This window comes from Patella vulgata, chromosome 2 (genome assembly GCF_932274485.2).
Source record: "Patella vulgata chromosome 2, xgPatVulg1.2, whole genome shotgun sequence".
Taxonomy (NCBI): Eukaryota; Metazoa; Mollusca; class Gastropoda; family Patellidae; genus Patella; species Patella vulgata.
The window spans coordinates 41152633-41180210 of NC_065880.2; the positions used below are offsets into that span (position 1 = coordinate 41152633).

Here is a 27578-nt window from a genome sequence, read left to right on the forward strand (position 1 = left end):
TGACTAAATATGGCAGACATTGGGCAGGAAAAATGCCATTAGAGCATCATGCACCAACTGATACTTACGGAAAATCAAGATAAAGGATATCCAGACACAAATATAGACTTCCTTAATCCACTCCCTCAACTATATTCTATTTGTAACTATTTTTATCTTTTTTAGTACTTACTGTAGGAAATTCTTACTCAGAATATAATACCGGCTTCCATTGCTACTTAAAGGATCATATAACAATCTACATATTTATATTAAACACAGACGACCATTTAGAGTAGCATTTAATTAATTACCTAGAACAACTGCTTGTGAAACTGTATTAAGATTATAAATTTATTTCACAATGACTATTTTGTGATTGAATGTTAAACTCCATTTCTCTTCCTCTAGTTCACAATTTGTATACAATATTTTCTCTTTATAGGGATCTATATCCATTTCCCAATATTTCTATTTAAAGTAAATTTTCTTTCAATCCCGAAAGGTCAATATAATAATATCATTTTTCAAATTTCTAAAACGTAACATGATGGTCAATAACAAATGAATGTTTAATCAAAAGTAAGTCTGGATATTATGACTCTCTGAAAGTACCATCTTGTGCATCATTTGGCTTATTTCTTCTGATCTTTACAGTTTATTGTAGGCGTCAAATATTTCACCATTTTTTTAACCATATAATATGTAAAATTAGAGACCTGTTTTTCACTAATGATTGAGCAAAATATGTAAACTACAAGACAGGATATGAATGAGTAATATGGACCCACCCGAGCCTCTAGTCATATCAATCCACAGTCATTGTTTAAATTAAAACAAATAAACTTTCAAACATTTAATACATTTTTAACCCAATTATTTCTATTCAAAAAGATTAAATTCTCCAGGAATGAGCACACAAAGCTGCGAAAGGCACATAATTGTTATGTGTGTATTAATAAAATGGACTGCAAAGCAAAGCACAAAATGATTTACTCTTTCTCTTAATATTTGTCTGATGGAATTAGTTTTAAATTGCCATCATATTCAAATAATTCATCAAATGTTTCAACTTATCCAGGTTTGACAAGCACCAACTTAACCAGGTTTGACAGGCACTAACTTATCCGAGTTTGACTGACAGCCGTTAACTTATCCGAGTTTGACTGACAGCCACTAACTTATCCGAGTTTGACAGGCACTAACTTCAGCATTTTGATTTCTCAATTTACTTTTTATAGACAAGCAAGAAAATATATATGTATAATTTCATTTAACAAAGAAGACCAATATAGACCCAAAACTATAGAAACTTGTTGAATAGCAACACTGAATTTTGTGGCCGGGACTCTAGTAGCTATTTATTTATCAAGAACTAGAAATTAATTGGGTTTGACCTAAAGAAAGAGAGAATAATATATAGCACCATCCGATACCATGAGCAATCAAATTCAGAAGTCCACAATACAAAATGACAAATTAGCGTAATAGTACATGGATCTGTATTTTCATGGGAAAGCAGTAACGGAAAAGATTTATGTTGCATTTAATAACAGATTTCTAAAACTCTCCACATCCTTATACCACTAATAAATCTTGTCTTGAAAGAAATCAGAAATCAATGACAATTTTTTTATCAAGAACCACAACCAATTCACATAAATATAAGGTAACAGACCATCTCAATAAAATAAAAGAGACAAACAACTGCTGTTTATCTTGACACTTTCATGTTGCATGTAACAATTCCTGTTAGAGGAATTTATTTAGCATTATTCTAGAGATTTGTCATATGTATAGAAATTTTTCATATTCTGATTGCCAGTACAAAAGATTTGATAGTGTGGTCACATCTTAGATAATTCTATATTCTATGATTTTTGCATTACAATACATATATTTTAGGTATAAATATTTAGAACAATTTCTATGCAACCTATTCATCTAATTATCATTCATCTAACTCCCATTTAGTAAAAAAAACACCATTAAACAAAATTAGTAGATGTAAAGCACAGAACCTAACAAAATGTTTTGAGAAAATAATACAAGAGACTTTATCAACTTTTCTTTAGAAACCTCCATGCTAAAACAGATTTACTTACATGTAGATAAGAAATAAATCTGTCTGCTCTAATCTCTGCTATTCAGGTGTAATTTACTTATGTATACAAGGTACGGTTGAACACTCCCATTTAATGAACATGTTGCATACCTAGATGTCTAAATGATTGATAATTTGCCTTTCAAATATGTATATATATAATTGGGCACGCGTAGGTACATTGAGTACCTTATACATATATAACACACATACTATTTATACATACATCTACCTTTAGAACCCAGATGGTGCCGACAGAGATGTCTTTAACATGGCTATACTTAAAAGACTTTTTCTTCTAATAATTGTTGTTTAATGTTCGATTAAAATACAATTAAAGGTCAAAAAAGTGTGCCACATCTGGAATTGGAGGTCAGTTTGCAGGGACGTGCCTTGATAAATCAAGTAAATTATTGTTGTGATGAATACTGTTGTCTGCTTGTACATTGTACCTGGAAGAAATTTGTAAAAGGAAGTTTATTAAACACTTACCACAACTGTTTAACTTCACTACCTTTGACCTGAAAAGAATTATAAAGTAGGTTAAAACATGCTCAAAAGTTGTTCACCTTGTATTAAAAGCATAAATGTTGTTCACTTTAAATATAAATGTTGTTCATCTGGTATTGAGAACATAAAAGTTGTTACCTTTATAAATTAAAAGATTGGTCGTGAGGGAACAAAACTTAAACCCACAGTCATCCAAGCAGATCTCAATGGTTAAAGGGCCACTTATTAGAAATTGTTGAAAATCAAACACTGGGCATAAATTTCAAGTAAATTAGCTAGATGTCAAATTAAGCCTCTTGGGCATCCACATGCAATTATGGATTATGTACGGACAGGGGTGCCGACAATATATAACCTCATTTCAATGCAGGCATATAAAAAATTTCCTACTTCAACTTTATGCAAAAGTCAATGAAATTCTTGACATAACAGGTATCCCAGTTAGAAGATGAATATTGAAGTGTGTGTTATAACACATCTTTTCTCCTACATCTCAAATAGCTCATGAATAATCTCAAAATAATATATAACATTCTATGTGGTCTTTTATCTGAGTTCTTATGCCTGAAGGTGTAAAGGAAGAAACTAACGCAGATCTTCTATATTTGTAACTGCTAGTTATCAAAGCATCAATTGACTTTTATTCTGTATAGAAATATAGGCTACAGATAGGTAATTGCCAGGCTAATGTTTAAATGTACATCATATACAGATAATCATAAATTCTTTAGACAAATTACTATAAATAACCTATATTTGATTGTGTATATAATGATATATAAATACATGTAATATGGATGAAGCTGATTTGCCATCAGCTGCCATCAGCTGTCAATGAGCTACTTTTATAATGTTTAATAATAAGCACATGGTTTTATAAACAATGACATCTTAATATAGTTTGCTGCAATTACATGAATTTCTTTTTCAATTGGATTATCAATGATCGACTTAGCATCAGAAATCACATTTTACCATACATATCCAGAATTAGTATAGATTGGCTTAGCATCAGAGATCATATTTTACCATAAATATCTTTGATTATGAAAGAATAACTGCATCAGAAATCACATTTTACCATAAATATCATGGATTATTAAAGATTGACTTAGCATCATACCATTAATATCCAGGACATCCATTCTTATTTAACAGTCCTTCCAGGATTGTCATATCAAAACACTAGTCTGATAATGGACCATTTTCTACATGGATTTAGGTACTCCTAAATATCTAAAACTGAGGGTCTGGGTGGGCTAAAAATTAAAAGTCTGGATGGGCTAATAAAGTCTGGATGGTCTAAAAATTAACAGATAACTCGTGAAATGATTCCAGGGTTTGTAAATTATTTGAAGGGGGTGAAAATCTGTACAATTGCTCTTTCTCTAGAGACACCTGATGGCATCAGGCAGGTAAATTATTTTTACCTTGGGTTAGATATTTACCCCATTCATGTAAAAAATGATCCCCAATCACATCCTGGTGTAATGAAACAGATGATTTGATAAATGCACCAATCACAAAGATCTCTATTGACCTCATCTTCACATCTGTTGCAGGTTTTGTTATCAGGATAAAAATAACCACAGCCCAAGATATTCAATATGACTTAACTTTTCCCTGCTTTATTGTCTGACTCCCCTCCCCCCTTTAATTTAAACATTATGATGAAAGTAATAAATCAATGCAGATTTTCAAGAATCCTTAAAATAACAAAGTAACATCAAGAAAATGTCTAGATCAGTTACTAAATATGAATATGACAGCTGGTGGTGATACAAAAGGTTTTTTTTTTAACAGCAGTCAATTCTGTACATCTGTACTTAACAGCACCAAACTTAGCATTCCATTTTCAATATTTTGTATGCTTAAATGAATTGACTTTAGGTGTCAAGATAGACAAAGTTCTCAAATAAGTAATTACTTGCAGCAATATGTTGATGTATAAACATTTTTTATCATAAACCCCCCACAAATAACCGACTCTAGACTGATAATATTTTGATCGACCCAAGCAACAAAATCTGGATTAAGCATTGACTATTTGAGCTTTCCTGGAATACTGATTCATATACTTTTGTGTCTCTCCCACCAAACAGAATAATCCATGAAGCAATTGTTGGATGCTCAGATTTTTGTGTGCGTGTGAAATACCTTATTTAACGTCTGATGCCATTGAAGTGATATTGCAGCTTCAGAAGAGGGAATCATAGAGCGGGAGTCTGCCAGGTGGCATATTAATTTTCACAGATTTTTGGTTTGATTGCCCTTTATGATCAACAGAACCCTATTTACCATTATGATTGTTTGTATATCTGAGGTCACCTGGATTGTCCTGTCCTGTGCTATCTCAAATTTGAATAAACATCCAATAATATAACTTGCTTGTGGAATATCTGGGATACTTCAGGTCCATTCAAGTATTGCTAGAAAAAATTTGTGTTTAGATTCTGTAATCAGTCTGTGTGTGTAGTTATTAAATCAGTTTCTACCATGTAATGTGATCCTCTATGACTTTATAACTATATCTCACTTGGTCAATCAAAATCAATTGTCTATGTCAATAGTCAACTAAGACTGGCAGTCAATCGATATGGTTGTGATTTGATATTTGACGATAATTTATCACCCCTGAGATTAATCATTATTAAACAAGTGGATTTTCTCCCAACAGATGAAAAGCTTCTTAAAATAAGCTGATTTGCAGTGCCTAAAACTTGACAAAGTGACAACTAGCTCAGGTTGATATTCCATGGCAAACTTTAACTCTGCAAACTGTTTGTTAAATTTACATCATTGACTTGCTGTGTTCTCACAGCAATAAGTACATAACTTTATAAACATGGCTAACACGTTCAAATATTTTTTTATAAATTCAGAATGATTTTAGCAACTTCGTTTCCTACAAAATCAATAATCAGAGTACATCAAAGGCCATCTTGAATCAATTTTGGAACTGAAAAAGATAATCTCTAGTTAAAGAGTCTGGTGGGTTATAATGAGTAACTGTATAATTTAAATCTTGTAACTCATTTCTAGTGGAAATTTCACTTTACACTCAAAAAATATTCATATCCCCTCAACTCTATTCTCACTGCTTTCTTGTTAAATATCAAATAACTTACCTGAGATTCATGAATATAGATCACAGATTACTGAAATTTTTTCTGCCATCATTTAATATATCCATCAAATTCACTTTCCAAATAACTTGCTGCAATCTATCAATGGGCTTAAATCAACCTGAAAGAAATAAAACACTGTTGAGTTCTTTAGGCATAACCATTCCATTCTGCTATTTATATCCACTGAAGGAATGGCAGACAGGCAACAGGAGTTATTTCTGTATCACAGAGAAAATTTATACAGTATTCCAATCCACAACTATTTTACAATTCTAATATTTCTATATCCGTTCAAGTCAAGTTTCTTGGTCGAACACTAAACCCTCCCTATATTATTTTTATAATCCATTGTTTAAAAGTCCTATGTCATCCCTTACCATTTAAGGAATGTTTTTATTGAGTAGACCTAAGTAGAAGATATGTGACAGAATAAACTAAACCTTTGTAATTTTGCTCTTTTTTTCCCACATTCTTTTCCACGTGAGTGAATCAAACATTAAAGATATGGGCTTATATATCTCAGGACACATCTCATACCGGTTACAATACAGTCTTTGTAGTGTTAGATGAAACAGTTTCTCATATATATATATATATATTCTGTTATATATTCAATATACCCGACCCTAATACTCATCATAGAGATATCACCAGAAAACAATGAACAGGCACCCTAAAAGAACAACTGTCCGATAACCGATTTACTGTCATACTGGAGAGAGAAACAATTGAAGCCCATATTGTTCACTGATAAGATTTTTCTGTTGTCTCCAAACTTACACGAAGTACAAACCCCCATTGTGTTAACGTACACATTCATCTCAAATACACCTCAGTTAACTATAGGTGTGTCAGACGCTCTACTGTATCAGTGAACAGACAGCGTATTATTCCACATTTATTCTACAAGTATTCTCAACAAACAGGGCAATTTTTATTATCAAATATTCCCACTCATTGGCCTTTCTGCAAATATTACGTATTGTTCACAAACTCAGGTAGTCATCGTATACATACACGTAGCACAGCCAATCGACAAATCAAATTTTACCGTAATGAAAACCTAATCCTTACAGGAAATCACAAATAATAAAAATCATCGAACACATTTCAGTTGTTGTCCTTTTCTATATTTATCTGCTGCACATATTAAATTTGAACATGTTGGTGTTTCCTGTTGTTTTCAAGATGGTTGCCAGGTACAGACGTAAACTATGAATGAAATAAAGACTAGAAGCTTTATCACACAATATTGAATGAATACCTATGAATGAATGAACTGTGTAGTAAATCATTAAAGATGTATTCACTGTGTAAATTAAAATATACATAAAAGTTAACAATAACACCATATATATATATATTAGACTATAAAACTGTAGGCTATTAATAACTCAATCAATCATTATCAATATAATAAAATGAATGAAATTTTATATCAAGTAATTGAGCATCTCTCAGTTCCTCTTCATGTTACCACATAGACTAATACCTTGATTAACTCCATTAGCACACTTTGTAACAATAAGTTGAACATATTTTAAAAGTTTTGAGGTAAATCAGAATAAATAGATTGTAGACTTATTGAAGGATCTAATGTATCACTCCACACATTGGTCCTATCGAGACAAACATATGGACACTTTTCTTCCCTTAGTTACGTGATGTAGAGGAATTCTTTCCATACAGTGTGTTTCTGCCTACTCTTTTTCAATTTTCAACTGCCACAGACTTTTTAATTGGATGCTATTTATGTACACAGGTGAACCTCACCATCACCCCTGACCAGTGAAGGCAGGGTTTGAATATTCTTCCTGCGTCGAGGGTTCTGTTTGTTCCACGCCAGGATTTGCACCCAGGTGATTCCAGCGCCGGATTAAGCAAGGTGTTCACAGTGGGACCCAGCCCCCCACTCCACTAGGGGCTCCCAACAAAAAATCTTAGTTGCCCAAAAAGCGATGTGAGCATAGTTGCACAAAGTACTCCATCTGCTAGTAGCAGTGATGGGGCCCTCTGAAGCCCTCCATGAATTTTTAATGTCCTGGACATTCAGACAGACCTTTTCAATCCATGGTAGGCCCATGTTGCGGTTGAATTTGGTGTAATCCGGTGCTGGAATCACCTTGGTTGATTCAGCGCTGGGTGATTCTAATCGAACGACCAGTGCCTCCACAAGCCCCCCCCCCCCCTATAGCCTTAATAGTTGCCTACACATATTAATCAGTCAGTAGCAGTAATACAATTTTCAGACTTTTTTGTTTTGCCAACCGCGAACCAGTTTACCGCCAAAATACTTGAGAATCTCAAAATATAAGTATTCAACAAATACCAAAATATAACTTATTTATTACCCCATCCAGTAAACTACAAACTCTACCTTCTTGACACTTTTCAACTATTACAGCTAACCGGTTGGAAACAATTCTCAGTGTTAATTAATCAATATAAATATCTATAAATTTATGTTCATTTATCATGATTACCAGCTTGTTAATCTTACTAACAACATTCAATTGTCAATATTCAATTTACTTAGCAACCAGGTATCAAGTACCTTCTTAGACCACCATTATGAAAAGACCTTTGATACAAAACAATAATACTATTAAAGACATCCTACATCGAGACTACAATCATCTTTTTGTTGAAGTTACAGCTATGTAATTTTTCAAACAAGAGCAGCTTTGATGATGTTACAGCCATTATCGACAAGCAACCACTTCGCTTTCTAAGAACAGAACCGATTGTATTTTTTTTTTACACCACTTTTAATGAAACAATGGATCTCTTTTTAGTTTCAAATTTGTAGTCAGAAAAATTACAAAACTGTGTTCAGGTGTGTTATTTTGAACATTGAGCTGAATAACTATAGAGTATGTATATTATATATGAGTGTAAGTAAGGTATTTGAATGAAATATATATATAATATACAAAATTATATCTTTAACCTACATCTAATCTTATTTAGAGCTTTTATTTCCACCAATGACAGTGATGTAATATAATCTTCTTTTTACACTAATTGAGGGAGACTCTAATATAGTTAAACCAAATCTAATTGAAAAGTTCTGAACCTCGCATTAACACACATATGAGTGGGGGCCCCTGACAACTATAAACTTAAACCTCAAGGTATTTTTTATCAGATGGGGATGAACAGCCACAAAGTCCCAATAGTCGAGCATGGTACATGTGACCATAGAACAAAAACATGGCGCGGTTGGATAGCCAAATGGTTAGCATGTGTACCTTGTATAAGGTCTGTCAGTGACTCAACCGACATGGTTTTGATTCCCCGGTTGTACATGACAAGGAGTAGGGTCGCCTGTCCAACCTTGTGGGTTTTCTTCGGGTCCTCCGGTTTCCTCCCACTTCTATAGACCCCTACGTGCAAGCGAATTATTGAAATAAAATTGAAATAACCTAGTTTGCGTCAAGTGTAGGTTAAACCCTCTCTCTATCTCACTCTCTTTCTCTCTTGTTGTCCATATTGGTTCTTTTGTAGGTAATGGAAGCATTACAAGACATTAAATACCGACATTAAGTAACAACTCATGAAGTAATTACCAGAAATAATTAAAATTTGATAGGTTTTAGTTCTTTCTGCAGCTAATATTGATTACATTTATTATATAAAAAATGTAAGGGTAACCAAAAGATAACTTTAGCTGTTTTGAATTATCGAAAATCATTGAAAAGCAATAGGCTTCTTATGAACATAAACATTGTCAATCAGATAATAACTTCAGCCTCTAGAAAGCTCACCAGATTGATTAAGGGCCATAACTACACAAGAGTTTTGATCAAGGACAATCACTTGGGTGAGAAATTATCATAAATTGTTGATTGATAACTTCAGCCTGTTGAGCATTAAGAAAAGTATGGCAAAAATGATTCAGATGACCTAAAAAGGTGAACCACCCCTGTGTGTGCGTGGTACTGTATGTGACATTTAACCAATCAAACTATGACTGTGTTCAATATTTATTATCATAATTAATCAACATTAGACTAATTAATACAATAAATATGATTCAACATGAATAATATCCACCTGTTGTGATGTATTTTGTACCCATGTGCAAGTGCATCATCCCCAAGCAGAAATATCTTAAAATGCAGTATTGACAACCTGCTACTAACGATGTTATTTAAGGCCTGTGAATAAAACAGGTTAATAATATGTGAACGGTGCATAGCAACATTTATATTAGATGAATTCAACCACCTGAAGCTCTAAATGATGCTTTTTCGAAGAAATACAAACTTTCAGTTTGCTTCTGTGGAAAGTGATAATCTAGTCACCTAATGAATTTAACAATGAATTTCCTTGTATACCCTGTTAAGCAAATCTAGCAATCATTTCCGAACAGTACATGTATACTCAATACACTTTTTATCAATATATCCTTCTCCTTTAAAATACTCTCTAACATGGATACATTTCTCAGTTCATTGAATTCTAAATATTCCAGCTATAAATTAAATCTAATTTCCCATAGAAGTAGGAGTTAGATGCACCCTCTCTGTACAGTCCACCATGTACATAATCTAGTAGATGCTTAAAGTAGCTAAGTTTCTAACTCAATATCATCCAAAGTCTTCAAGAATGAAAACACGAATTATTTTTCAATTTAAATCAACTTGATGTTGTGATCTTTCTGGGAAACGATGGACTTCCAATATCCAATATTTAAGACAAAATAAACATTCTACCATTGGAAATCGTGTACGATAATGCGTTTCAGCGCTATTTGTAACAAACGGACTCAAAGAACGAGGTTAGACATATTCCACACCGTACGATAGTCCCAAAATGATCTAGTTTGCGTTGAGTGTACGTTAAACCCCATTTCTCTCTCTCATCTCTCTCATCTCTCTACATGTAGCGATAAATATAGTAATTGTAAATGTTTTCCATAGAATTGTGTCCAGTGTATTTCAAGTTCAATTACTACATTCCATTTAAGCAGGATGAGAATTTGATTATGTATGGTATTGGGAATTCAGCATGTCCTGGGTTACCCGCATTGTGAGACTCTTGTATATTTTAAATAGATTGCATAGCAAAATACATGTAGTTGGCAACATGACATATAAGTTACATGTTACATATCACATGAATGACCATAGAACATAACATAATTCTTAATAAACATGACAACCATATAATTATATAACAATATATTCATTCTTTTTTTTTGAAATGAGCACATGCAGGATAGTGTTTGTCAGTAACACCAAAAGCCAAGCAGGTGATTGCAAAGAAAAGGGAGAGAATAAATACTGTGACTGCTAAGGGTCATGGTAAAATTGAGAAATGACAAACAAGGCAAGAATGTAGTTGGTATGTAAATCACCTGAGAACGACCCCAACCATGACAAAATACTACAAAGGCTGTACTTATTTATACTGTTAAACTACATTTGATACACTTATGTTGAATATCTACATAAATCAGATATGACATGAGAAAATATCTACAGGTTTTTACAATAGAATAAATAGGTAAATCTCTTCTTTTACCAACTAATAGGATGTTTTCTTCATTAAAAAAAAGAAACTATAGAATATGGGATTTGACCATTTCAACATGATCAAAATAGCAAATTGGCAAACAAAAAAAAAAGAACTTCAATCTCTCAAAAAAGAAGAGACTGATAAAAGATTAAGAAAATATTCTACCCTCTCAAAATCATTAACAGAGTTCAGTTGGTACACTTTATTGTACTTGATACCAATCTTATATTTTTTGCCTTTTTCTTGACTTATGCTAATAATTTAATTCGTAGTCCCATTATATGCCATGATGATTAATTAAAATCAACATTATATCTCAATTATAACCTGGACTGGTTTTGCAACATGTATCAAAAGTTTTGATTTCAAATATCTTAGAAATGTATCCATTTCATTCAAGAATAAAAGGCAAACCAAATTAACAATCTACGAAAATGTTGTAGGACAAAAGCAAAAGAAACTGAGTTAGAGTCTCCAGCTAGTTTATTATAAACTAGTATCATAGATTAGGTTTTGGTAAGGGTTGCTCAGTATATATACAGTCTATTAAAATCCCAGCAGGCATCCCACTCTCTACAACTTTGTAAAACTATATCAAACTAAAGCATCTAATTCAATCATTTCAAACAATTTGAGCTTACCATTCAGTTCAGATATGAATCTGTAGAGCTACCAATGTATGTGACAGGAAATATTTGATCATCCATCTAATCAACTTATATACACCATGATCTATGACAAGAATCAACTTGAAGCTTCACCAACATATACAACAATAGTTGTTATCCTTGTAGAATAACTTAATAAAGATATCATTTAAATTTCAAATCTATTCTTGCCTCGAAAGATGATTATCGTTCATAGAAATTGAAAGCTAATTAATCTCAATAAAAACATAACAGTCCAGTACCGGTACATTTCACTAATTCTGCAATTTTCAATTCACACATAAATATTCCCATTATCTATATGCCAAATTTAGAATTCCAATTATCACAAAGATAAAACTAACAATTTTAATTAAATAAACTGTTTATTACAAACAGCTTTGTCAGATTGATCTACACAAATATTGATTTTAGTTATAGTGTTTCTAAGGCATTTAGTGATGAGAAAACATTGAAATAATACAAAACACAACCATGTGAATAACAATCACTATTTTAGTTGGTGTCTTCGAGTTCCACTATCACAAATTTGATTTCTCATCTTTTCCTTATAACTAGTGTTTATATTGGAACAAATGGGTTAAGGCAGTCACCCTAAATTTTCTGGATTGGCAATTTGATGAAAGTTGCAGTGTTTGGAAATATATTTGATGGAAAGTAGAGGATACAAAATCAATTCGAAGAGACTGATATTAACTTACTTATTGATTTTAAAGTAAGACTGTATTGGTGTTGCCCTGACAAAATTTTTTCACACCATATTCAAATCCCAGAATCAAGGACAATAACCCCTCCAATTTCATTTACTTATTGTACATTTATTTAATCTTATAACGATGCCAGATTCTGTCAAATATTTTTCAAAAATTGTGTATATTTATATGAGACACAAAGATGAACAAACACACTTTGTCAGAGGATTTACAAAATTGTCACCCCTCAGACTTGATGTCTACTTTATCATCATTTCATAACTACCCATATCTGGTCTTTTAAAGGCCTGGTATGTCAAGTATTTTCTTTAAATAACTTTTTATTATTCTGTTTTAGTTTTATGTCATGAATCTTTATAATAATTTTATCATTAAACTGATAAGATATACCACATATTTACATATCACATGTATATTATACATATATTTCCGAAAGCCAAAATTAATTTTGAAATGTTATAAATTTTGATTAATTTCTTCTGTTCTGCATATACCGTAATTGAGAATATTTCTGAGATATATTTAAACTCAGCCTGACTTCTCTTTCTTCACGATATATATTGATATGTAACTCCCTTTATAGATTAAGACAAATGGTTATTACATTTATACTTTGGAACAAAACACCTGCTAAATATTGAAGAAAGTGAGCAATTATAAAGATAAGTTGCCAGGCAACGAAACATACGCCCACAGCAGCTAAATCATCCGAGCGGTCGACAAGGGTCGTCACATATTTATTCCTTTCTAGGTCATTGGGGGCCTGTACAAGACAGTTCCATACAGATTAGAATATAAATTTTGTCGTTTGAGGGTTCACAAGGTTCTACAAACTGAAACAAGGGTCTCAACTCTGGAAGTAATCTACAGAAATTGTTGACATTTGACAGGCTTTTTCGTTTTAATAATTTAAATAATGCATATAAATTTCATACAGATCAGATGATCACTTTTGTCATTCAAAGGTTCACAAGGTTCACAATCGCCATAACTCTAGAAATTATTGACGGGAATTGCTGAAATTTAATAGACCTCTGTTTCACAAATTTAAATGATGCATATAAACTTCATACATATCAGATGATAACTTCATCAAACAAGCGCCATAACTCTAGAAGTAATTATTGTAAATTGCTGAAATTCAATAGGCTTCGTAGTTTCACTAATTTAAATAATGCATATAAATTACACAAAGATCGGATGACAACGTTCGGCTATAGGGAGTTCACAAGGTTTAATAAAGTGAAACAAGGGCCATACGCCCATAACTCTAGATGTAATAAATGGAAATTGCTGAAATTCAATAGGCTTCTTTGTTTTATTAATTTAAATAATGCATATAAATTTCAGAAAGATCGGATAATAACTTTTGGCGTAATAGTGTTCACAAGGTTCAACAAAGTGAAACAAGGGCCATAACTCTAGCCGTAATGAACATAAATTTTTGAAATTAAATAGGCTTCTTCATATCACTAATGTAAACCACGTAAATCAATTTTAAAACAATCGGATAATAAATTTTGGAGGTACAGCATTCACAAGAAATTGTGGACGACGGACGGACAGATGGACAGGGGCGACGGCAATATACGTCCACAATTCCATGTGGGCGTATAAAAATGCACTGTCATCTGATTGATGAAGATATTAGCAAACTTCATTTGGCAATGCCAAAGCAAAATCCACATCGACAGAATACTTTAGACTACATTAACTGACTTTATGGAAGAATGATGTGAAAAATAGTTTTTAAATATACAAAATATTTAAGTTAATTGGTTAAGTTAACAACCTTGGTAACCCAGGTGCATTGATTTGTAGCATACGCTGTTGATGGTGGATCTAGTGAACTTTACATGTTGTTAAATTGTTTTCAGATACCTCGTTCAGCAGTTGGTTAATCATATAACGTTTTACTCTTCTGCACCAACTGGGTAAGGAAGGTTTCTACCATCAAATACCTTTAACTTAGAGTATATAAACCAGTTCTGGCTAAATTAGATACATGTCGAATGACCTTTATTAGTGAGATTTAATGTTACCTGTTTCCAGAATATTTGTCTTCAAAAGTGACCTTATTTTTGTTTCATCAAAGCTCAAAGGCTAAAACTTAAAATAATTGCACGGAATTTGCTGTATTTGGTTGTTATTAAGCCTTGCTTTTTCCTTAAAATAATTATTATTGTGTATACCATGTTCAAAGTTGAAAATCTAAGCCATTTTCTGCAATAAATGCATATATCACATTCCAATAATAGTCTTTTGATACAGAATTTAAACTGATGCATTGTGGTGTTTTGAGTCTTTAACCCGAATGTCTTATTTAGAAAGAACTGTTTAGTTATTACTACTAAATTCCCACAAAACACTTGTAGATCAAACATCTCCTTCAGATATGGCTTGCAACAAAACTTAAGTCATTAACCCAATTTCTGTCTGCACATTCTATGAGTTCCAGTAAACTAATTTTACCATCCTTATTCTCCTTGGTATATTTAGCATTTTAATATTACCAGGTACTAGCAAGCGTTACTATTAACTACAAGCTACAAGCATTACATAACTTGCTCAGCTGGCATGCTAGATCAGCTTACCAAAAATAACCATCAAATCTGTACAAAAATACTCCTCAGATAAGGCTCACCTGTTTCAATACTCCATCATTGACCATTTAATAGTTTTCAACTCACTATTACAAATTCTTTAGTTGAAATGATAAGATCAACCACTTCATCAACAATTGTTCATTAATCGCACAATTTTTTTTTGCGTCAACACAAATTACTAGTGCATTTGTGTCGAGAATAATTTACCTTAATTGTGTTCGTTTGAACTACAAACTAAAAATCATGTAAGCAATTGTTCAATTACTACCTTGACTACAAAATTCCATCAACCTTTCTCTGCTTGGTATAATATATGTGTTTAAAACAAAACCTGATAATTGTTGTGATGATAAAATAAAACACCAAATGTGGTATTCCTTTATTATACAATTGTTCAATGTCTTTTTTTTCACTCATTAATAGTATTGCACTCTCTTTTTTGTAGACTTATATAAGATGAAATAGTACTTCCACTACAAAATAGGATTTTCTTATTTAGGCTATTATTAACAATGTTCTGTTCACATTATGATATTTAGCCATGTTGAGGTGATCCCTAGAGCAAGACCGCAGATTAGGCATAAATAAATTTTTTTTACAAGAATTGATAAATTTTATAATGAATCAATAAGCTGGATGAACCTCAAATTTTTCAAACAATCTAATATAAACATGCCTAATCAATTATTGCTTTATTTACCAGAGTTAAATACCCAAATACTTTAAAATTTCATAACTTTTGTCATGAATGGATATAATAAATAGCTTCAAAAAATAACTCTTTTCTATCAAATGCTAAATATATGATAATCACCCTGTTCCTTTAACTATATACAAATTTACATACAACTAACTGGCTGACTAGATCAAGATGTTGTTAGTTTAGCCCAGAATTTCAGCTATGTATACTTTCAAAAAATGTCCCTACCTTTTTATATACAATGTACCTACTATACTTACATCAATATACGTGCAGGACTACCACGTTGCTAGCTACATATATCTGACTATATATTCTCTATACATACACAACTCTTCTTTATATAAAGGGTGGAGATATTAAATTTTCTCACCTACCTTTCAATAGCTCTAGGTCAATTTCCCATGAAAAGCAATAAACATAGGTATTTTTGAACCAGGGCAAAGGATTTTTTCTGGTCAAGAGCAAAAACTAATCAAAAGGGCTGTAACGATACACTAAGTGACTGTTTTTAATTTAATGCTACAAGGGTTAACCTATTGACCAAATTAATTTGATATCTCGGTAACAAGACAAATTTAATTGGATATCTCTATTACAAGACTAAAAATATAATTAGGGTTTTCCTTGTTCATATATATACAATGAAGTCCCAAACTTGGATCACTGAAGGCATCCAACTTCTGAAGTTTGGACAGGGTATATTATTGAACCAGAGAGGCATTTTACATAGTCTAGGCCTGTTCCACGATCACATTCAAATATCCTGAATAAAAATATTTTTATAAAAAAAAAGACAGATTTGACTTTGTCTAGAGCAAGCCTTAAACAATATTTTTATTCAATTTGTCTGAATGGGATTATGGGATTGGGGAATAGACTTAGCCCCTCTCCCTGTGTTTTTGAGCTACCTTTATCAAGTTACAGTCATGATTCCATTGATAACAGCCGATTCTGGTCAAACCTACTGCACTAAAGAAGTAGAGAAGATAATGTGTGCATCATGGGGTAAAAAAATTGGATCATGATAGACTAAGATTAGGCAGAAAGTCTACAATCTGAGACTAATTCTGATCATTCTGAATTTAACTACTGCCAATTTTGGAAATATATAAATAATGTTGTGCAAACAATGCAATATGATACAGAGCCAATTTCAACTTTTAAAACACCATTACTTTTAGTATCTAATTTTAATTCCATTTTTCTAACTTAAATAATTAATAAGCTTATTTTATATTTCTACAGAGCAATAATAATAAATCAAATATCATCCACAAAGTGACAATTACAATTAATATTTCATATACTATCATTCATTATAGTTCATTATTTTGTATATAGGTGGGGTGGGGATGCTTGGATCAGGAACTGGGGCCCAAAAACTCCACTCATCTTCCTGTTCTTCTTGTTCCTCTTCTTCTTAGGAGCGGCTCTCTATGATTTAAGTGCCATTATTGTCATGAAACTTGGCATACTTCTTCGTTGGATAAGTGTGAATCGATTGACAAGACTGATTTCAGATGGTTGTGATGACATCATGCATGGTTCCTGGTTCGTATAGTATGCTCATACTTGTTATAAGTCCCCATCTTCATTAGCCCAGTCAGAGCAGAACAGTAGGACGTTACACCCCATTTCATTCTTGTTTGATATAAACAACGTCACATATCTGTTCTACGGGTCAGTTTAATAAACTACCAGACATAAATTGTATATTCTGTTCTGTTAAATCAAACATTCCTTTATTAACATTCCTGGGTTGGAATGAAATTTTCTTTTTCATAAATAACTGTCTTCAAAGTGCAAATAATCAAATTCTAATATTCAGTTCTCTGTATATGTTCTTAATTATAGGAATGAAAATATAATTTTTTACGAGCACTTTCAGGTGCTTCATAAACCTTTAACAAAAACTCTCTTAAACAGAATGTTTAATTCTTCAACAGTGGAACAGTTAGTGGAGTACATGTTTAAAAGAGATTTTTGCTGATATTGTAAGATTTACTGGGTTACTATTACCAGTAAAGCGAACTCTGCTATGACATTTACAGATGAACTAAATACTTAGAGAGGAATGCAAGGTATGTTCTATATACATCGTCATCATTATAATACCTTCTTATACACAATCTTATTGGCTTACTTTCTGAAATAAAACACAGCATTTCTACAATCAAGATAGGTTGCCAGGCAACGAAACATACGCCCACAGCAACTAAATCGTCCGGGCAGTCAACAAGGGTTGTCGCATATTTTTACTTTTTTCGGTAATGAAACCTTTATAATACACTAAAATCTGATTAAGAGCAACAACTCACGAAGTAATTATCAGAAAACTATTAGAATTTGTTTGGTTTTTATAAAGTTCTGCCCCATGCTAACGTTTTGTATGCAAAGCTTTTAATATCATGGATTTAACTGTTCAAGTCATAAAAATTCATTGAAAATCAATATACTTGTTCGTCTCAAGATCTTAAACTCTGTGTATCAATCTGAAGTCAATCGGATGATAACTTAAGGGCCATAACTTTGGCAGTAATTATCGGAAATCATTGAAAATCAATAGGAATCTTCATCTCATGACCTCAAACACTGTGTATAAATTTAAACTCAATCAGATATTAACTTTAGCCTCTAGAGCATCCACAAGATTTTTTGAAGTGATCAAGGGACATAACTCTGGCAGTAATTATCGGAAATCGTTGAAAATCAATAGGCTTCTTCGTCTCATGACCTCAAACACTGTGTATAAATTTAAGGTCAATTGGATATTAACTTTGGCCTCTAGAGCGTCCACAAGATTTTTCAAAGTGATCAAGGGCCATAACTCTGGCAGTAATTATCGGAAATCGCTGAAAATCAATAGGCTTCTTCGTCTCAAGACCTTAAACACTGTGTATAAATTTAAAGTCAATCAGATATTAACTTTAGCCTCTAGAGCGTCCACAAGCAATTGTGGACGCCGGACGGACGGACGGAGGGACGGGGGCGACGACAATGGAAATTGTCATGGAACAGAACAATTATGGAGTGACCTGAAGAGTTGAGTGGAAAGGAATGAATGAATAAAATCAGATTTAGCATCCTACTTTTCAGGAGTGAAATGCATTAGAAATGGAAATGAAATGGAATTGGGTTTTAGAACTTTTGTTCTATTACCTGATTTTTTGATTAAGCTAATGGGAGGTGCGAGAGTTTTCCAAATGCTATAAGCATCAGAAGAGTGTGTGTTTCCCATTTTATGATCTGAGTTAAATTAAACATGAAAATACTGACTTGCGCCATATCTACCACTCCTAGTTGACATAATCTCCTGTTCGAATTCCCATTACCGGTAAAATTCCATGTAATTAAGAAATATTAAATATGACACGCAAGATCTACTATTCAGAGATTCCTTCATCTATTCGAATTCCTAATAACTAATACCTTGGTATGTGAATAATATCCTTCCTAACTGACATCTATAACATCCTTGTTTATATACAAATATTTGTCCTGTTACACTTCATGATTCCTATGTTTCAAAAAATTGCCCTTGTTGATACTAATCAGCAATTAAAATCCAATGGAAGGGTTCAGCAAAGTCAAATAACGACCACAATTGACTAATACTAAGAAATGAAAATCTAACCAGGAAATTGTATACAGAAACCAAAACTACCAACATCATACACATATAACTTCGTATAACATACTTTAATATTGATTACTATTATCGTAAGCTTACTTATTATCAACAGTTCAGTAAACTTGTCTGATGTTCCACCTACTGAAAATATTAACTTAATTAAAACTACACTAATATGTACAAAATGAGGACCTGCGCACCTGTATAATAAAATAGCAGGAAAATAAATTGAAACTAAATTAATAATCAAGTCAAAACAATTCTGAACTAAATATCTTATAAGTAGCATATTATAATTATGAGCTGTGAATTTGTTTTCAATTATTTCAAAGTAATTATACTTAAAGATCTGAATTCATGGCAAGAATATCACTTGTAATCTTTATGCCACTTTTCTGTTGATATCCATTCGCAATTATACACTGGTCCTTCCAGTAATCTAACAAAAAGACAAAGACATTGGCTAAGTAAAAGAGACAATAATAATGCGCTTTGCGTCATGGGTTTAGAGTTTTTGTGCCTCCCTCAAATTTTGCACCCTTCCCAAATGGAAAACATAACATGGTTTTAATTCTTTTCAACTCTATTGACAGATAAGATGCTGATCTTTATTATTTCATAATGATATTGCTTGACTACATGTATGTCAAACAGACACTGTGCCCATGGCTCAGATATTTACAATTCAATTCTAGTATGTCCATCAGCAGCCCCATGCCTCTCCTGGACCACCTAAACCATATAAATATTGGGGTTTTGTGCCCCCATAGGATCTTGTTCATCATGCAAAAACACTGCATTAGGAATTGGCTAATTTGCATGTCTCAATTCTTCACAGAATATTAAATGTTTAAATGTTGTTAATTTGAAACATGTAAAATATTCTGATATCCTGCTGTTTTATGAAGTAATTAATCAACAAACTTTACATAGAAGAATGTTAATTAAGTAGGTGAACCACCTCGAAACACATACCTTACCTATGATTTATAAACAAGTTAAATCTGTTTCTGTAGCTATGATGAGTGTTTCATACTGTTTCATTAATTATCATTCAATCAAATACACTTTAAAAAAAACTTTTGTTTTTGTTTTTAAATGCCACTACACAGTTAAATGCTGAATTTATATTGCTTGCAAAATCTGAGATAAATCCATTGCTGATAAACTTTTTCAGTTGCATTTAGTTAGATACTTTTTTCAGTTGCATTTATAAACTGTGTTGGAAATACACAGCCTTTATCATTTCTTTTATTATAATAAGAAAATCCTAGTCCAGATATGGTGCAGTTATAAACATTAGATGCAATCATAACTGTTAACACATATTGCTGAAACAGGTGTTTTATGTTCAGATTTACTAATCATCCAGACTTCTATCAGTCTTCAAAGAAATCAACAATTAATGTTCAAGAAGAATGGTTAATGCAGAGTTTTTAACAAGCAAGTTATCTTTAATAATAAGATATTATAGGTTATATTTCCAAAGTGTAAGTGATAATGCAGGTTTAATTAAAGGCCATCACTGTTCTATCTCAACCACTACATAAAGTCAACAATAATAATTCTATAGCAGCATTATAATCAAATGGCATCCACATGTCTGGAACATATTGACATTGTAGACTGATAATGAAAGAGCAAGAAAAAGAGGTGTTAATGCATTAAGCTAGCCAGATTTTACAGATATTCCATGGCATACTATATGACTCGTTTCCAGTAGATACCAGATATTTGCAAGTGTCAGCTTTTAGACTAGGATGGTGGCAGGTTTTGGGGGGAATTCCAGGTTTTGTAGCACTATAATAGATAAGACTAAAAGTGTCCTTATGGTCTTGGCTCTCAAATCAAAATTATTAAACAGTCACTGGTCTTGTTGCACATGCATCCAAGGACATGTACATGTATTTTTTGAATAGAAGAAGGTCTGTTATCTCAATACAAAAAACTGGTCATTGTGTGAAACCTGACAAGTGAAATATAGGAAGCAAAAGATCCTACAAATAAAAACAGTTTTAACAGCCTAACCAATGCAGTGTTCAGTGTTCTATAAGGAACATTTTGCCTGGGAAACTGTATTTCCACCTACTCTTCATCAAATTCCAACTGTCAAGGGTTCATTTATATGTGCATGCTAATGATCACAAAGGCAAACCTCATGTTTCCATCCCATCCAAACAACCCGACAGGTCCCCCATTTAGCACCACTGGCAAGGGGAAACAAGTCTCGACCAACACAAGAGATCGAGTACAGAATCTCTTCATCGAGCCATATATATATATATATATATACAAGTCCATATTTAATAATAAAATCAACCATTTTAATATAGCCCAACTATCAATTTTTTAAAAAAAAAATATGTTGTAGATTATTTTGAATATGAAACAAGACCGTTTGGCTACAAAATTGTAGATTAAATTAATAAATCATTTTATTTTAATGCATTTTCTATCAAGCAGTCTATCAACCATCTTTTTGTTGTGCCCTAATAATAATATAGTTGGCTGGGTTCCTGTGGCATATGGTACAGAAGTCTGTAACAAAGAAAATCAATTGACTTTGATAATATCGATGTCATCTTTAAAGATTTTACCTTTCTATAACCACGTCTAAATCTATTACTACAATTTATGTTGGTCGCTGTTAAGAGGATTACCTCAGCCAAGTGGTCTTTACAACAACAGCGCCCTCATCTGTCAATCAACTAATCTCAGTCTAGTGTGACAATTTTGTCGATGGTATAACAGAAGTTTCTTCAAAAGACAATACTAATAACACTAATAAGCTTAATAAGTTGAAAAGCTACATCAACACCCCTATGTTTACCTTTAAAGCTAATCACATCCTCAGTTACAGACAGACATACAGCAGAGAACCTGTTTGGCACAATCTTCGTCTTTTTATTACGTCATAGAATTCGCGTGTCTTTTTCCCGCCTTAATAAGCTTTTACTTTCTATTTCGTGTTGGAATTACGTTGTTGGCATTAAAATCTGATACACAACAGAAGAAATCCAGAATAGGGTTTGTCTGGTTACGGTGAACTTAACAGAAATGCCCTATATATTTATATAGAAATTCCGATAATAGAAAGGCAGACTTACCTTTGCTTACGATAAAGCCGATTTTCAGGAGTAGCCTATTAAAATGTTAGCCATAACAAAGTCATTCAAACATTAAACTGCATTCTGGTCTCTCCCTTTGGTGTTGATTCCACCCAACAAGACCAAATATATCACGTGGCAATAAAGTTGTCACGGGATCCTGACGTGAACTGAACTATTTGAAGAAATGATGCTTACACCACGTACCGGAGACAGACCTAGAGGCCCCGGATGGTTCCTGTAAAACTCCAGGGGTTGATTACAATAAGATAATACTGCTTGTTAAACTAACAAATTAACTCACTATCAACAAACACGAAATCTGAAACCAAAGATACAGATAGGGGCTAAATTCCTCCCATTGTCCAAATACTGACCTTTTACTTAGTAAAAGGTAGGCGAGCTACATTAGATTAGAGCTTAATTTCAGACTTATAAAAAATATATGTTGAGACTGGTACGGGGGTCTCTATTGTACAATATGTTGACCCATGAGTTAGAATATACATACTGATGTAGTGATAATAATATTATAGACTAGTCTATTGTTCTGTCTAGTCCACTAATAACATATTATACTCACACAACAATAAGATATACAACTTATTTTATCTGACTTAACTAAATATGTACAGCTGCGATGTTTGGGACATCGATTTGTCTGTCATGAATATGTATGTCAAGTAAAAGTTGCATATTACATTTATTCTTCGACTGATAAGGCAAAACAATAAAAATGGGTTGCCAGGCAATGAAACATTTATCCACAGCAACTTATTCTTCCAATAGTGTTTTCGTACTAAGAATCTTTAAGTAAATATATCATACTGTATATCAATGTCATGTTGACAAGATTATATGGCATAATCAAGGGCAATAACTCTATAAGTTGTTGTCAGACAATGCTGTAATTGTTATTGATCTCATATATTTAAAGTAGGTCAAATAATAAGTCTGTATTAAAACGCCCACTATTTTGTGTTGCCAGACATCTGGTTCGTGGGTTGAACATTATTATAGCAAATTCCACAGTGACACTATGTATATCCACACGTTACCTATCTATCATAATATATTGGTTATTTATCTTTCTGTAATATATATACGAACCATAAAATATTACTAGAACCATTTACGTGCCTAGGACATAATCAATGGTAACGTTACATGCACTTCCCAAATGGGAAGCAGTACCATGTGTTTAAAAAGTAAGCACCCACCGCCCCACACGCGGCACCCGTCATATCCCTGCGAGATTATCCATCTATCGATTGAGAGTCTCAAGATTTATTTTATTTGCACAGCAAGGGATTTTCATACAATCAAACACACCTAACGGAACCCAATTGCTAGTAAGAATAATTCCCAGGGCTTCGCCAATTAAAACTCAGCACACCATCAACAATGACAGAATTCCACTGATTTATCAACAGTAATTGAACTTCATGGATATGCCACATCGACAGAATTCAATGAAATTGATAAGAAACACCACAACACCTACATTATTAACGACGACGAACTTAATATCGACTGCGACGGAAATGTGTGTTTCTCCAGTGACAAAGACTTACTAAAAGTGAATACGGTACAGAGAATTATGCCATAGTGACTTTACCAACAACATGTCATTCACTTTACTAAAAGTAATAAAACTTCAGTATACTTTACCAATTACTTTTTATTTATCAAAAGTTGTTAAAAGTTCAATGACTTTCATAATGAAGTTTCGATGACTATTATCTTTTTTATATATACATGTACTTCAATAACTTATACCAGAAATGAAACATCATGAATGAATTTTATCGACAGGAATAATTCGTCATTAATATTTTAAATGGGATTTATTGAATTTGGTGACCTATAAATTTCAGGCTGAACAGTACAATGAAAATAATGTATATCTCGCCTTACTCTCTTAATTTGATTTCAAACTTTTACACCTTGTATATTGGTAAAAGATTCAGTTGGTATACACTTGACACTAATTATGCAGCCCAGTTTGAAACTAAATATGATCTGGATATTCGGGGTTATGTGTGTGCCCGTTAGAAAATTATGGCGATTGTGTCTGGAATCCAGAAACCGCCCTTGATGAAGTCTTCGATCGAAATTTGAATTTAAGATAAGTCGCCGGGCAACCAAACATATGCCCACAAAAGCTAAATCGCCTGGGCAGTCGACAAGGGATGTCGCATATTTAGTATTTTGTAGGCAATGGCAGATTTTACAAGACACTGATATCAATTTCATAGAAATCGAACGATAACTTTTGTCGATAGTGCGTTCACAAAGTTCAACAAAGTGAAGCAAGGCCCATTAACTCTAGAAGTAATTAACGAGAATTATTGAAATTTAATAGGCTTCTACGTTTTACTGATCTAGAAAATGCGCAAAATTCTGCATAAATTTACCAATTTAAATAATGCATGTAAATTTAATACAGATCAGACTATAACTTTAGTCGTTAGATAGGTCACAAGGTTCTACAAAGTGAAACAAGGATCATAACTCTAGAAGTAATTAACGGAAATTGTTGAAATTAAATAAGATCCTTTGTTTCACTAATGTAAACAACATATATAAATTTCAAAATGATCAGATGATAAATGTAGTTTGTGTCGTCTGTGGAGTGTTCACAGGGCGACGGCATATAAGGGCGTATTAAAAACCTACGACTACCATAATTTGAAGTTCTATATTTGGGGCACGGAAAGTTAACAATGACAGTTTCTGTCTCCATAGTAAATTGCACCGTTCATCGTAGCTGTAGTAATATATGTGAACATTTCCTTGAAGTGGCGAAACATCATTGACAACGACTATCTTGCTTAATTCCAAATTTTCACAAATTTTCTCATCGCTAATGTAAACAGTCACGTTCAGGTTGATAGCCATCATATAGGTTTATATTAAATGAAGATTGAATTACATGTATACAAATCAAATGACCGTACAGTAGACTGAAGTATCATAATTGTTACCCACACCGTGTGAACATTTGATGGTACGTGTTCTACAGACATTTGATCGTTCATTTTCAGTGTTCTTGACCAATTGTCAAGTATATACCATAATGATCATAATGACATCCCGGATGAAGCTTAACCAATTCATTTAGAGCAATAATGACTGTCATTTATTAATTTTAATCAAAACGTAATTAAATGCCTAAATTTGTGTTGAATTTCAGGAAAGCACGATCATTTTATTCGAATGAGGATGCTATGAAACAGGTTGCAGTTAACAAACACAGACAGCTTATAAGACCGTAAACGTCAGTGTGCGTGATTCATCCGTACTGTGAATGTGATGCCAATTTGGGTTAATATAAAATAATTTACGACGGGAAACGTGGAAAAGGAAATAGATAATTATATCAATTTTATCAAGCACTACTGCCAAAACCACCTACATTGCCTCGCTTGAGTCTATATGTTCTTTTAACTTGTTTGAACAGATATAGCCAAACATATTGAACATGTTCGTACTTGTAAGCTCTAATATAAATAAATAACATTTAGCGCTTGTTAAAGCTGAACGTTGAAGATGATAAGATTACATAGGAATTTCTACATACATATATATATAATACAGAGAAGAATATAACGGTATTTTATCTCTCAGAAAAGATCCTAAACATCGTGTAGTTGTGTCTTTGCATGCTGTGAGTAAAGAAAACGTGATTTAAGAAATCAATGGTATTATTTAAAACGATTAAAATAAAAATCTGTTTTTTTCTGATAATATTTGACCTTTGCTACAGCATTATTAAATCTCCGCGCACTTTCTTTTAAATATGACAAAATGGGGTTCTAAACAAATTTGATTAAATTTGAATGCTGCATTCCAAGTGATGTTGTGGATATAGATGTAATATTTGTTTCAATAATAATATATCTAACCCTATAAATTATATACTTTAACACTTCTTTATTAACCATAGCGTTTAATCCCCTTGGAGAAACAATACATCAATTTTTAGTGTGTTGTTAATTAGAGTAACTAATAGGAGTCCACCAGGGTAGTGACATTCACGCACTATTTTACAACATATCTTTACATGATATGACCATGTACAATATTGGCGCTCATTTGACAGAGTAATGCTCGTCTTATTGTCAAATAATCAGAAATAAGTTGAAATATATTTGAAGAATAGGCTACATCATCAAACAAAATTCGCTGAGGAGTGCAAAAGGAACATTTAAATAATGATACTGATAACATAATAATTTTGAGACCCTACGCTTCCTGGGAAGATGTGATGTGTTGGTGTTGAGGAGCAGACAGGAAAAGTGTCATGTTATGTTGTAATCTTTATTCGATGAATACAAATAATTTAAAGATAGGTTGTCAGACAACAAAACATACGTCCAAAGCTAGTTAGTCGCGTCCTGGTAGCCCATAATGATTGTGGTTCTTTGTCTCATTTGTCTGAATTGGTTTGTCTCACTTATCTTTACATGGTTGTCTCATTTATCTGGACATGTTTGTCTTATTTATCTGAACGTGTCATACACATTCTAGAGCATTCACAAGATTCTATAGGAAACGAGCGAGTGCAATAACTCTGGAAGTTATTGTCAATTTAGAAAAGATGAGATGATATTGGCTCTAAAGTTTTAACAAGAACTTATGGACAAAATATTATGGACGACGGGCCGACCGACCGACAGACTCGGATGACGGTAATGTACGGCAGCATTGCGAACCATGCATTTTCAATGCAATTTCAATAATTATTTCAACAACCGGGTAATACTAGGTTTAATACTAGTATCTGGTTTCAGGAATGACGAATCATGAAATTTTCAGAGATTTAGTGTATTCAGTGAATGTCGTATAGGAAGTTATTAGTTGTTAATCACCATGAAGTAAATTTCCTGATCAACTTATTTTC

The 27578-nt window shown here is 32.7% G+C and overlaps 1 long non-coding RNA gene across 1 annotated transcript in view; it reads right to left on the minus strand.

Annotated features, from left to right (window-relative positions):
- LOC126811512 (uncharacterized) overlaps positions 1–27578 on the minus strand; it is a 90754-nt gene that overhangs the window by 56269 nt on the left and 6907 nt on the right. The window contains exons 2-3 of the long non-coding RNA XR_007675616.2: positions 5722–5839; positions 2576–2604 (exon numbers count right to left, since the gene is read on the minus strand). This is a non-coding gene — a long non-coding RNA (uncharacterized LOC126811512). The remainder of the gene's footprint in view (positions 1–2575; positions 2605–5721; positions 5840–27578) is intronic.